The 13,642-nt window shown below is 45.5% G+C and overlaps 1 protein-coding gene across 3 annotated transcripts in view; it reads right to left on the bottom strand.

The window, feature by feature from the left end:
• SNX19 (sorting nexin 19) overlaps nt 1-13,442 on the bottom strand; it is a 70,315-nt gene extending 56,873 nt beyond the window's left edge. For 2 of the 3 annotated variants that reach the window (XM_077249351.1, XM_077249354.1), the window contains exon 1: nt 13,325-13,442. The gene's annotated coding sequence lies outside the window, so the exon portion shown is untranslated. Of the gene's footprint in view, nt 1-13,300 lie in introns of all 3 variants that reach the window. The other variant, XM_077249353.1, reaches the window with a different exon arrangement.
• Between the last annotated feature and the right edge of the window lie 200 nt (nt 13,443-13,642).

Here is a 13,642-nt window from a genome sequence, read left to right as displayed (position 1 = left end):
TGTCATCAGCATACAGGTGATACTGGAAGCCATGGGACTTTATGAGTTATCCTAGGCCAAGGGTATAGATGGAAAAAATTAGGGTCCCCAGGACAGAGCCTTGAGGGACTCCAACAGAGAGAGGGCGGAATGAGCCAATACAGTCTGCTGTGCCTGCCCAACGACCGCAGAGTTGCCCAGATCATACCCCTACTGATTACTGGGTGGCCACCCTGCTGCATCCCTGCTGCAAAGACAAAGTACCATTATTACTTCCGTCACTGGAGCGGGATGGCAAAATGTGTGAATACAAGCACATGCTGGTAGGGGCACTACTGACGGCATTCCCACCTGACAGAAGAAACACAAGGCAGAGGAGGAGGAAGTCGCCAACGCAGCTGGGGCACCACCTCAGAAGGGAGCGTTAACATGGCTAAAATGTGAAAAAAATTCATCAGCATGACACATCATCCAGCACCACCATCTGATACGGTCTATACAACCAGGTGCCAGCGTTATAACAACATGGTGGAAGAGTACATGTCTATGTCCACACGTCTGCATGTACTAAGTTGGGTCTGCCCATTTAACTTCTTGGTTTCCAAACTGGACACATGGCCTAGGCTTGTACTTTTTGACTTGGAAGTGCCGGCATGCCCCGTGGCAAGTGTAATGTTGGAACATGTGTATATCACACATAGGCGCATCCACCTGTCCAAAGCCAACGTGGCCACTCTCGCATTCATTAAAAGAAACCAGGAGTGGAGTCCACAGGACTTGTCTGTACCTCTGGCAAACCAGACAAATGTACCATCTGCACCCAGACATTGTTATATTTTATTTGCCATTTGTTTTATTTTGGGGCCTTACCAAAAAGGAAGAGAAATAAAATCCACAAAAATAATGTTGGATACCATCAGACCTGCCTCTTCCACCTACACTGCAATGTCCACCTCCTGCTAGTCCACCTACACCACCTCCTCCTCCACTAGGACATCCGACTACTGTATCTACATTGTTCTTTTTTATTTTATATTATGTTCTTCTAAGTGCTGTCCCTAAAAAAAAAAAAAACTTGGATACCTCATCCCCTACCTCTTCCACCTTCATCGCCACATTCGCCTCAAGCTCCTCCACCTACTACACCTCCTACATTTGGACCTATGTCTCTTTTTTCAAGATTATTATTATTACTTTTTATTCTCTGTTGTTCCATTTTTCACCTTTACCGCTTACTACCCCCATTTTACAGCACGAAAGTTCGAGACCACATTGGCTGTGAGATGGTCTCATTATGCTGGGAAGGGCCCAATAAACATTTACCTTTTCAGCCTATTAATCAGTGAACAGCTCTCTGCTTTTTCTTAGCTGGTTATTAAAAAATGGGTGGACTCACCCAAAAAATTAATTGGGCCCCCTCCATTTTTAATAACCAGCTAAGGCAAAACAGACCGCTAAGGGCTGATGTTAAATAGCTGTGAAGGTCCATGAATATTGGCCCCTACCAACACTAATAAGACTAGTCCTCAGCTGCACGAGAAATGGAGCATCCTGATTGCTTTTGTGCAGTGGCAATTGGGGTTATACAGCTCTGGCCAAAATTAAGAACCCACCACATCAAAACCCTGTCATGGGGAGCCCATTCTCCAGACCTGAACCCAATTGGAAAACTTGGAATGTAATCAAGAGGATGATGGATAGTCACAAGCCATCAAACAAAGAAGAACTGCTTACATTTTTGCGCCAGAAGCAGTGTGAAACACTGCTGGAAAGCATGCCAAGATGCATGTAACTGTGATTAAAAATTATGGTTATTACACAAAATATTAATTTCTGAATAGTGATGGGCGAGCACTAAAATGCTCGGGTGCTCGTTGCTCGGGTCGGGCAAATTGGAATTCTCAGGTACTCGGCCAGAACAGCGAACCCAATATAAGCCTACGTGAGACCAAAGTATTTTTACTGCGATCCCCCCGGGGGTCCTTTTAATTTCAAAAAACATCTGAAAATGATAGAAACACTGCTCAAAAGACACAGGAACATCATGGGGATAAGCCCTAGAAGCATTCCTGACTCCTAGTTCACAGCCTTAGGCCGGTTTCACACTTGCGTTGGTAGCAGCTGCGGACTTCCTCCGTGAAGCTCCGCCGCTAGCTCCGCCTATTTCTGCATGCGGCCGGCATGCAGCCTGTATACCTATATTTAACATTAGGTACGCAGGTCGTGCCGCAGTATGCGGATGCTTCCGCATGCGTCGTTTTGACGATGCAGAGAAGAAAAATTGCTACAAGCTGCGTCCTATGCTGGTCTCCGCATCGTCAAAACGACGCATGCGGCAACATCTGCATACTGCGGCACGACCTGCGTACCTAATGTTAAATATAGGTACACAGGCTGTATACCGGCTGCATGCAGAAATAGGCGGAGCTAGCAGCGGAGGGCAGGGCTTCAAGGAGGAAGTCCGCAGCTGCTACCAACGCAAGTGTGAAACCGGCCTTAATCATTTTTTTCCGAGATTCATGCTATTTTTCCCGGTGCCACAAAAAACACATTAAAACGAAACCAAAACAGGTTTTGCTGCGAAATATGTCAAGGTACATCCTTTGTAGGTTAATCACTTGCCTGTAAGGCCAAATATTTAACCCCAGACCGAAAATTTCCTCTCCCTCTTAAGGCCCCGTCTCACATAGCGATTTACCAACGATCACGACCAGCGATATGACCTGGCCGTGATCGTTGGTAAGTCGTTGTGTGGTCGCTGGGGAGCTGTCACACAGACAGCTCTCTCCAGCGACCAACGATCAGGGGAACGACTTCGGCATCGTTGAAACTGTCTTCAACGATGCCGGAGTCCCCCTGCAGCACCCGGGTAACCAGGGTAAACATCGGGTTACTAAGCGCAGGGCCGCGCTTAGTAACCCGATGTTTACCCTGGTTACCAAAAAAACAAACAGTACATACTCACCATCTGATGTCCGTCAGGTCCCTTGCCGTCTGCTTCCTGCTCTGACAGTGCCGCCGTACAGTGAGAGCAGAGCGCAGCGGTGACGTCACTGCTGTGCTGTGCTCTCACTGTACGGCGGCATTCAGTCAGAGCAGGAAGCAGACGGTAAGGGACCTGACGGACACCGAAAGGCGAGTATGTACTGTTTGGTTTTTTTTACATTTACGCTGGTAACCAGGGTAAACATCAGGTTACTAAGCGCGGCCCTGCGCTTAGTAACCCGATGTTTACCCTGGTTACCAGTGAAGACATCGCTGGATCGGTGTCACACACACCGATTCAGCGATGTCAGCGGGACCTCAACGACCAAAAAAAGGTCCAGGCCATTCCGACACGACCAGCGATCTCACAGCAGGGGCCTGATCGCTGGTACGTGTCACACATAGCGAGATCGCTACTGAGGTCGCTGTTGCGTCACAAAACTTGTGACTCAGCAGCGATCTCGCTAGCGATCTCGCTATGTGAGACGGGGCCTTTAGGCTTAGTTCAGACGCAGCGTTTTTGAAGCGTTTTTCAACTTTAACATTGCTTTCAACCACTACAAATGCATTCACTGGGAAATGTCAAAAATACTTTTCAAAATTTATTTTACAATTGCAAGGTAAGGATGCATTCCAACTAGCGCTGGGGTCCGCCAGGAGGGGATCCGTAATGGATCTGACCTCCTGGTGACCCCAGCTAAGGCTGGCGGAATCCTGGAGTTACCAGGAGGTCAGATCCATTACGGATCCCCTTCTGGCGATCCCCAGCGCTACTGGGAACACAGCCTAAGATGTGTATATTTCAAAACATAATTATGTGCATAAAACAACAAAAAAGTAAGTAAATGGGCATGCCAAATATAGGCATTTTATATGCAATTTTTTTTATGAAAACATTTTTTGGTTGTAGCAAACTTGGTGCAGGAATATTTATTTGTAACTTTACATATTCCCCCGAAAATTCTCACATATTATTTTTTCGGCTGAATGTTCCTTGCATACATTTTGTCCGCAAGTAGAACAGAAACGCTCCGATTTTCTTTCCTTCTTTGCTGGACAAATACAGCAGCGCTGTCATGCAGAATCCACACTCTTCCCAGCAATAGCAGAGTCATAAAAGTTCTTCCCCAGCAACAATACAGACAAAAAGATTGAGTATCACATGTAAACCTAGTACAGGCCTAAAAGGCCCCAGGAGCGTGAATATGGGGTAGTCCCAAAAAAAGGTTGTTATACCGAAATGTCTGTAACATAAAAATATATGACTAACTGGAAATTACTAACAACTATATACCTGAGGATTACCTAGATTTTCAAAATTCTAACTAAAGTACTTTTACAGAAAATAGAAAACAGGGTTAAACTGAGATATCATGGAGTCATCAGACGAGTGGCCATAAACCACTAGAATATAAAAGCCACAAGGATTTAGACCAATCCACCACAGGCAGAGTTTCAGTAAACCTTAATGTTTTACAATGACAAACCGCAAACATATAGAGGCTTCGAACTGTTTCTGAAGTGAGAAAACAAACATTTATCAAGATTGTGTCACTATGAGCATTGTCTGTCACATCTGTAAATGTTTTACAAGAAATGCAGCTATGTGATTGTCTGAATGCATTCGGTATACAGTATTTAAATCTTGTTTACAAATCGCCATTTGTATATTCGCCATTTGTACATTTGAGGCAGCCAAAGTTATGGCTCTCAAGGAGAGAAACTAATATAGTGGACAAAGAAATATTTGTAATGAACTACTGAGCCAAACTAACATCATTGCATTATCAAATTTATATGAAGTGTATTGTGTCCAATTTGCGCAACCAGGCAACACAAAAAGGAGCTTTTCCAGTGAGCTCTTTAAGGTACACAAATGTGAAGTGTTTGCCATCAAGGATCTGGTTTCACCAATGGGGGGTACCTTTTTTAAAAATATACTATTGCCATCACAGCCACCCATGCCCAAACTTTACGGGCCTATAACAATTCAAAGCATGTTCACCCAGGTCATGTCGTCAGAGATAAGGAAGAGACATTGCAGGAGACAGTTAAGAATTAGGGCCAATGTAGTGGTGTGGGTCTCTGAGACTTGTAATGCAGTGCATGATCTGCCAAACAATTCCCCAAAGGGGTTACCTTTTATTAAAGTACACTACTGCCATCGCATGCCCCTAGCCCAAATATCAACGGCCTATAACAGTACTGAGCACGTTTACCCTGGTGATCTAGTGGCAGGAACATTTTAGATTGCAGGAGACCAAGTTAAGAAGTCGGCCCAATGGAATGTCATGCCCAATTCCCCAATGTGGGATCCTTTTTAAAAAAAATAAGAGAGTGCCATCACAGCCCCCTTGGCCAAAATGCACCGTACAGAGCACGTTCACCCTGGTGATCTACTGGCAGATACAGGATAGATTGCAGGCGACCGAGTTAAGAAGTAGGCCCAATGTAATGTCATGCCCAGTTCCCCAATGTGTTGTCCTTTTTTAAAAAAAAATAAGTGCCATCACAGCATCCTTTGCCAAAATGCACCGTACAGACCACGTTCACCCTGGTGATATATTGGTTCTGGATGAGGAGGATGAGGATAAGAACAAACAGACCAAATCTGTAAGCGTATACCCATGTGGGGTTGTGAAGAGGTGCATGAGAATACGCCTCCCCAAAAGAGAGAATGTATTTGAGGTTATGTTTCGCTGTTTTCACTTGGTGGTGTACAGAAGTCTTTCCCAATCCAGGCCTTGTTCATTTTTATAAGAGTCAGCCTGTCAGCATTTTCAGTTGACAGGCGGATGCGCTTTTCTGTTATAATTCCACCAGCGGCACTAAAACCCCTCTCTGACAGAACGCTAGCAGCAGGGCAGACCAGGACCTCCAAGGTGTAGAGCGCCAGTTCATGTCACGTGTCCAGCTTGGATACCCAATAATTCAAAGGCACATAGGAATCCCGGAGGATGTTTGTACGATCTGCAAGGTACTCCCTCACCATCTTCCCAAACATTGCACTTCTTGTGACAGCGCCCCTTGCCTCTGTGCCGCCACGATGGGAATGTCTGAGAAAACTGTCCCAGAACTTGGCCATTGTTCCCCTGCCTGAGCTGGATTGTACTTCTGTCTCTCTCTTGCTTGGAGTCCTTGGTTGTACAACAAACTCTTGACTTCTGCTGCCAGCGTTCTCACATGGGAATTTTCTAAGTAATTCCGCTACAAGGGCCCTGTGGTACTGCAAAATTTTAGTACACCTCTCTGCCTCAGGCAGAAGAGATTGAAAGTTCTCCTGGAAGCGTGGGTCTAGAAGTGTCACCAACCAGTAATGAGTGTCACCCAAAATTTTGATAATCCGAGGGTCACGTGAAATACAGTGCAACATAAAGTCAGCCATGCGTGCCAGACTGCTAACAGGCAAGACTTCCGTGTCCTCATCAACAGGACACCTGATGATGCTGTCCTCCTCCTCCTCCCTGTCCTCAGGTCATCCCCACTGAACAGAAGCTAATACAGATGTGTTTGTAGTACCATCTATAGCACATGAAAGTAGCTCCTGTTCTTCCTCCTCCTCCTCATTGCCTAACAATCCAGGTTGAGAAGACATGAGGCTGGGCTGAGTGTAATCCCCCTGTATGTTTCCTTGCTCCATGTCCTCGTGCTCCGCCTGCAATGCATCCTCTCTGATTGTGAGCAGATAGTTTTTCAGAATGCTGAGAAGCGGGATAGTGATGCTAATTATGGCATCATCACCACTCACCATCTTAGTGCAGTCCTCAAAGTTTTGGAGGATGTTACATATGTCTTACATCCATGTCCACTCCTGAGGTCTTATGTGTGGAGTCTGACCTGAAATTCGATGGCCTTGTTGATGTTGGTAGTCAACAACGGCCCTCTTCTGCTCACAAATCCTTTCCTACATATGCAGCGTAGAGTTCCAGCGCGTGGGGATGGGGACATCATACAATAGTCGGTGAGCTGGAATCTGAAAACGCTGCTGAAGCATGGCAAGGGCGGCTGAAGCTGTAGCTGGCTTTCTAAAATGGTCAGACAGACGGCATACTTTCACTAGCAGATCCGGCAGCTCCGGGTAGCTTTTCAGAAATCGTTGAACCAAGAGGTTAAGCACATGGGCCAAGCAAGGTGTGCGTATGAGCTCACCTTGCCTCAGAGTAGCCATCAGGTTACGGCCATTGTCACACACGACCATGCCTGGCTGTAGGTTCAGTGGTGTCATCCAAACATCTGACTGCTTTTTCAGCGCTGTCCACAACTCTTCTGCATTGTGCGGTTTGTCACCTATGCAGATTAGCTTCAGCACAGCCTGTTGCCGCTTGACTGAGGCAGTGCTGCAGTGCTTCCAGTTTCTGACTGATGTGTTGATTTCATAGATGGAGGATGAAGAGGAGGAGGAGGAGGTGCAGGAGCTGTAGACTGTGGGGGCAACCCTGATTGACATAGGGCCAGCAATCCTCAGCGTGGGGAGGAAGTGTTCCATCTCAAGGTCCAACTGGGTCCCGGCTTGCACTATGTTAACCCAGTGTGCCGTCATTGAGATGTACCGTCCCTGCCCACAAGCACTTGTCCACGTGTCCGTGGTTAGGTGGACTTTCCCGGTAACAGCATTGTTGAGGGCACGGGTAATGTTGTGGGACACATGCTGGTGTAATGCCGGTACGGCACACCGGTAGAAATAGTGGCGACTGGGGACCGAGTACCTTGGGACAACCGCCCCCATCAGGTTGCGGAATGCTTCTGTCTCAACAAGCCTAAAAGGCAGCATTTCTAGCACAAGCAGAAGAGAAATATTAGAATTGAGGACTGTGGCCTGTGGGGCGTTGGCTGGGTATTTCTGCTTGCGTTCCAAAGACTGGGTTATAGACAACTGAACGCTGTGCTGGGTCAAGGACGTGGACGGGCTTGCTGATGGTGCTGCTTGACTGTGGGCCACAACAGGTGCAGGGCTAGAGGCATCTTCACATGCACGGTGTACTTGGGATTGGCTTCTATGCAAAACAGTGGAAGAAGCAGTGGTGTGACCAGCAGGCAGTGGTCCTCGAGCCTGGGGTTCGGCCCACAAAGTCAGGTGCTTTGCTTGCATGTGCCTGATCATGCTGGTGGTCAGGCTGGTTGTTTTACTACCCCTGCTGAAGCAGGCATGGCAGGTGCTGCAAATGGCCTGTTTAGGGTTATCGGCAGAGTCTTGAAAAAATAGCCAGACTCTGGAAGATCTCACAGGTGGGATGGCAACTTCACTCATGTTGGTGTTACAAGGAACGGATGCATGCCCTCTGTCTGTGGCCACCACACTGCTTCTTCCTGCCTGTTGGGGGATATGCCTCCTTCCCCATTTGTGCTGCTGTCCTCGCTACGCATGTCCTCCTGCCAGCTTGGGTCAGTTACTATGTCATCCACCACCTCGTCTTCCACATCTGCACCCTGATCCTCCTCCTGACTTTCTAGAAATTGTGTCTCATCATGGTCCACCTCTTGTGACACTTTCCCACCATTGCCTTCGTGTGACTGGGGCTGGTCAAAGCTTTGGGCAGCTCTACATGCGATCTCATCTTTCCCCACTTCAAGTTGACTGGGAGAGATTTCTGAATCTTGAAATGGAAAACTGAACAGCTCTTCAGAGTGTCCAATGTGGGATCAGTTGTCTCAGGGCACTCGGCATGGTGGGAGGAAAGAGGATCAGGGTGAGGAATATCCTGGCCTCACTGACGGCTACTCAGACTTGACTGTGTGGAAGACAAGGTGGTGGTGGCTAAGTGACTGGAAGCTTTTTCCGCTATCCAGCCAACCACCGTTACACACTGCTGTGGCTTCAATAGTTGTGTGCTGTGGTCCCCTAGAAACTGGGACAGGAATGCCGAGAGAGAAGATGTGGGTCTTTGTTTTGCGCACTTTCACCTTGCCCATGGCCTCATCCTCTGGATGCACCATCAGCATCACATCCACTTCCCTGTCCCTTGCCCCTTGCCTTAACCATTTTAAATGGACTACTGCACTATTTCAAATGCTCAACACAAATGTCTTTATTAGTAGCGAAATAATATGTGATCAGTATGCCTGCAAATCTATGATTTTTCAAACCCAAACACCAGGCAGGCCTCAGCCTGACCTAACAGACTGTATTCAATTTTTTTAAGTTAATTCATGCAAAATAGTGCTGTATAGAATTTGAGTATCACACAGCCAAAAAATAAGTACACCGGTCTCCAATGCCCAAACTAGGAGCACAGAGATATATGACGGCTCTAACGGAAATACCACACTGGCAAATCTGTGGCCTTTGAATTTTTTAATACGAAATAGCGCCGTATAGAATTTGAGTATCACACAGTCAAAAAATAAGTACACAGGCCTCCAATGACCAAACATGGAGGACGCAGATATATGAGGCCTTTTTCAGTGAATTTAAAACACCAAAAAAAAGGGAGCACAAGGGTCGCACAGACAACTATGCTACGTATGCCTGACAAACTATAACTTTTCAACAGGCCTCAGTCTGACAGAACAGACTGTATTTTTTTTTTTTTAGGGGGGGGGAATTTTTGGAAAAAAAAAGGAAAAATAGGTATATAGACAGTAAAGAAGCTGCAGCAGCAGCAGGCGGTTATGGAGCTTTGGGAGGGATGCAGTGGGAGCAATGGACGCACATACAGTGCCTGCAGGCCTTGCACTGATGTGGATATGCTGTGCCCTGCCTGCCTAGCGCTGCAATATCGGGACCCACAAATTAGCCCTACAAAGGACTTTTGGTTTCTGAGGAGTTGTGGATGTAAGAGTTGCAGGCCTACACTAACTCTAAAACCACGATTCTGACCCTATCTCGGCAGCAGCTCTCCCTATTCTCGCTGAAACAGGAACAGAATGCGGCGAGCAGGGCGGCACAAGGTCTCTTATACTCGGGATGATGCTGTACGGCCCAGCCAATCACTGCACGACCACAACAAAGATGGCTGCGGCGTTTCATGGCCTGGCAGACAATCCCTGCACCGTGATTGGGTCTCTTAAGTCCGCCAAAATTGCTGGGTGAAGACTGCAGTTACCGCCGAATAATACCGGAAATGCTCGCCGAGTACACCGATACCTGGGCGAGTAACGAGTAGTGGCGAGCACGTTCACTCATCACTATTTCTGAACTCTTCCGGAGTTAAAAAATTAGTACTGTTGTTTCTAAATGACTATGGACTTGTTTTCTTTGCATCATTTGAGGTCTGAAAGCACTGGGTTATTTTTATTTTGACCATTTTTCTTTGTTAGAAAAAAATACTAAATTTATTGCTTGAAAATTCTGAGGCATGTCAGAAGTTTATAGAATAAAAGAGCAATTTACATTTTACTCAAAAATATACCTATAGAGAAAAATCAGACAAACTGGACATTTTGCAGTGGTCTCTTCATTTTTGCCAGGGCTGTAAGTATAATTACAACTGTGATTTGTCAAAAATCACAGCTGACATCAAGCCCAGGGTTAGTAATAGAGAGGTGTCTATGAAACACCCTGTTTACTAACACTGTAAGTAAAACTAAAGAAACACAGATTAAAAACATGTAATTAAAATATAAAAACAGACACCCTCTTTCACCCATTTACCCAAAAAAAAACACCTGCAGGTTCAATGAGATCCACAAGGTCCAGCGTAATCCACATCGAGGTCCCAAGATGATCCCCTGCTCCAATACATACAGAAGCCATAGTGACATCATAAAACGTGACCCCTCCCCGTGTCCGCCGTACACACTAAGGGTGGCATGGAAGCCGCCACCTGTGAGGTCACTGGAGATGACAGTTTGCGGTTATCACAGTACCCTCTGAGCTGTCACTTGAGGTGAACTCAAGGAGCACAGTGACCGGCAATACGCATAACCTGGCGGAAACATTGTAGTAGGTTGGATTGCCGGACTGCCCCCTGCGTGACACAGGGGCACTACAGTACGGAAGTCCGACAGTGAACCAGTGGGATCATTACAGTGCATCAGATTGGTGAATCACTGGTGGACTGCGTTGCCCACTAGACTTTGTTATATACAGCAAGCTAAAGCTAAGTGGGCAGAAGGACCTGGTGTTTTAGCTTACTAAGTCTGGTATTAAACCATCCAAGGGACCTGGTCCTTTATCCCACTTGGATTTAGCTTTCTCACAGTGAGCAGGCTAAATCCAAGTTGGCAGAAGGACCTGGTCCATTTGGCCAATAATTATAGTATTAACCCCTTCACAACGCATGATGCAGTTACGTCATATATCATAGAAATATAAGAAAAAATATTGATTTTGCTCAATTAAAAAAATACACAAATTGGGACTTGACATGTTTAGAAACGTCTGACCAATCAAAATGTTAAATAATCTGATCAGTAAACGGCATAACGAGAAAAAACTCGAAACGCCATAATGACTTTTTTTGGTCGCCGCAACATTGCAATAAAATGAAATAAGAGATGATCAAAACATGGTATCCGCACCAAAATGGTATCAATAAGAACGTCCCGCCAAAATAAAAAAAATTCCCAACGGCGATGTGGATGGAAAAATAAGTTATGGGAAGGAACAAAAATTTAAAAAACGGAAAATCGCCTGAGGGTTAAAACACTCCTAGGTGCATGCATGGAAAAAAATCTGTGGTTGTGTGATCTACAAAAATGATCACCAGTAAATGAAACGGGACGAGGATGAGATTGGCGCAGAATATTGTACACACTGGGATTAAGGGGAAAATTCGTGTGTATAATTGTCACATATAAATAAATATGTAATCAGATGTCATATCCAGGCTGCGGCTCAATATTACTGCAAAAAATCACATGACAGTATTCATATCTATCTATATACAATAAGGGTCCTTCTATCTACTGGGATTTAGCATTCTTATATAGAGCAGGCTAAATCCAAGTCGGCTAAAGGACCTGGTCCCTCTGTCAACTAGGAAATAGCCGACTCTGTGTGAGAAAGCGAAATCCCAGTGCACAGAAGGACCTGGGCCTTTAGCCGACTGGGATTTAGCTTTCTCACAGAGAGCAGGCTAAATCCAAGTCAGCAGAAGGACCTGGTCCATTTGGCCAATAATTATAGTATTGACCCCTTCACAACGCATGATGCAGTTACATCATATAACATAAAAATATCAGAAAAAAAAATATCGCTTTTGCTCCATTTAAAAAAATAAATAAATTTGGAATTGACGTGTTCAGAAAGGTCTGACCAATCAAAATGTAAAATAATCTGATCGGTAAACGGCATAACGAGAAAAAAAACTAGAAACGCCATAATTACGTTTTTTTTGGTCGCCGCAACATTGCAATAAAATGAAATAAGAGGTGATCAAAACATGGTATCCGCGCCAAAATGGTATAAAAAAGAACGTCCCGCCAAAATAACAAAAAAATCCCAACGGTGATGTGGATGAAAATATAAGTTATGGGAAAGAAGAAAAATGTAAAAAAAAATGAAAATCGCCAAAGAGTTAAATCACTCCTAGGTGCATGCATGGAAAAAAATCTGTGGTTGCATGATCTACAAGTTACGTCATATATCATAAAAATATAAGAAACAAAAAAAATCGCATTTGCTCCATTACAAAAAAAATAAATAAAAAATAAAAAATCCCCGCCAAAATGGTATAAATAAGAACGTCCCGGGGCCAAAATAAATAAAAAATCCCAATGGCGATGTGGATGGAAAAATAAGTTATGGGAAGAAAATTTTTTAAAAAAACAAAACGGAAAATCACCCGAGGGTTAAAACACTCCTAGGTGCATGCATGGAAAAAAATCTGTGGTTGTGTGATCTACAAAAATTATCACCAGTAAATAAAACGTGTCGCAGATGAGATTGGCGCAGAATATTGTACACACTGGGATTAGGGGGAAAATTTGTGTGTATAATTGTCACATATAAATAAATGTGTAATCAGATGTCATATCTAGTCTGCGGCTCAATATTACTGCAAAAAATCACATGACAGGATTCATATCTATCTATATACAATAAGGGTCCTTCTATCTGCTGGGATTTAGCATTCTTATATAGAGCAGGCTAAATCCAAGTCGGCTAAAGGACCTGGTCCCTCTGTCAACTAGGAAATAGCCGACTCTGTGTGAGAAAGCTAAATCCCAGTGCACAGAAGGACCTGGGCCTTTAGCCGACTGGGATTTAGCTTTCTCACACAGAGCAGGCTATTTCCCAGTCGGCAGAGGGACCTGGTCCTTTAGCCGACTTGGATTTAGCCACAACCCTCTCTACATACAGCCTCTCTGCTGCCTCTCTACATACAGCCTCTCTGTCTCTCCACATACAGCCTCTGTCTCTCCACATACAGCCTCTCTCTGTCTCTCTACATACAGCCTCTCTCTCTCTCCCCGGTACCCGGTGTCTCCGGTGTCTCGCGCTGTCTCCGTCCTGGCAGTGACGTCACAATCCCGGTGATCTGCTGGATGACGGCTGGGCGCCTCGTGTCCCCATGATGACAGCGACTCCTTGCGGCCGGAGGGTGGGATTGTATGTGGTCAGTGCAGCCAAATCACAGATACAGGGATCAGTGTACAGGGATCGGCGGTGTGCACAAGAATCGGCTGTGTGTACAGGGATCTGCTGTGTGTACAGGGATCTGCTGTGTGTACAGGGATCTGCGGTGTGTACAGGGATCAGCTGTGTGTACAGGGATCTGCGGTGTGTACAGGGATC

Source organism: Ranitomeya variabilis, chromosome 4, assembly GCF_051348905.1.
Source record: "Ranitomeya variabilis isolate aRanVar5 chromosome 4, aRanVar5.hap1, whole genome shotgun sequence".
Taxonomy (NCBI): Eukaryota; Metazoa; Chordata; class Amphibia; order Anura; family Dendrobatidae; genus Ranitomeya; species Ranitomeya variabilis.
The sequence above is the reverse complement of the archived record's forward strand: the minus strand, read 5'-3'. Positions and strand labels throughout refer to the sequence as shown.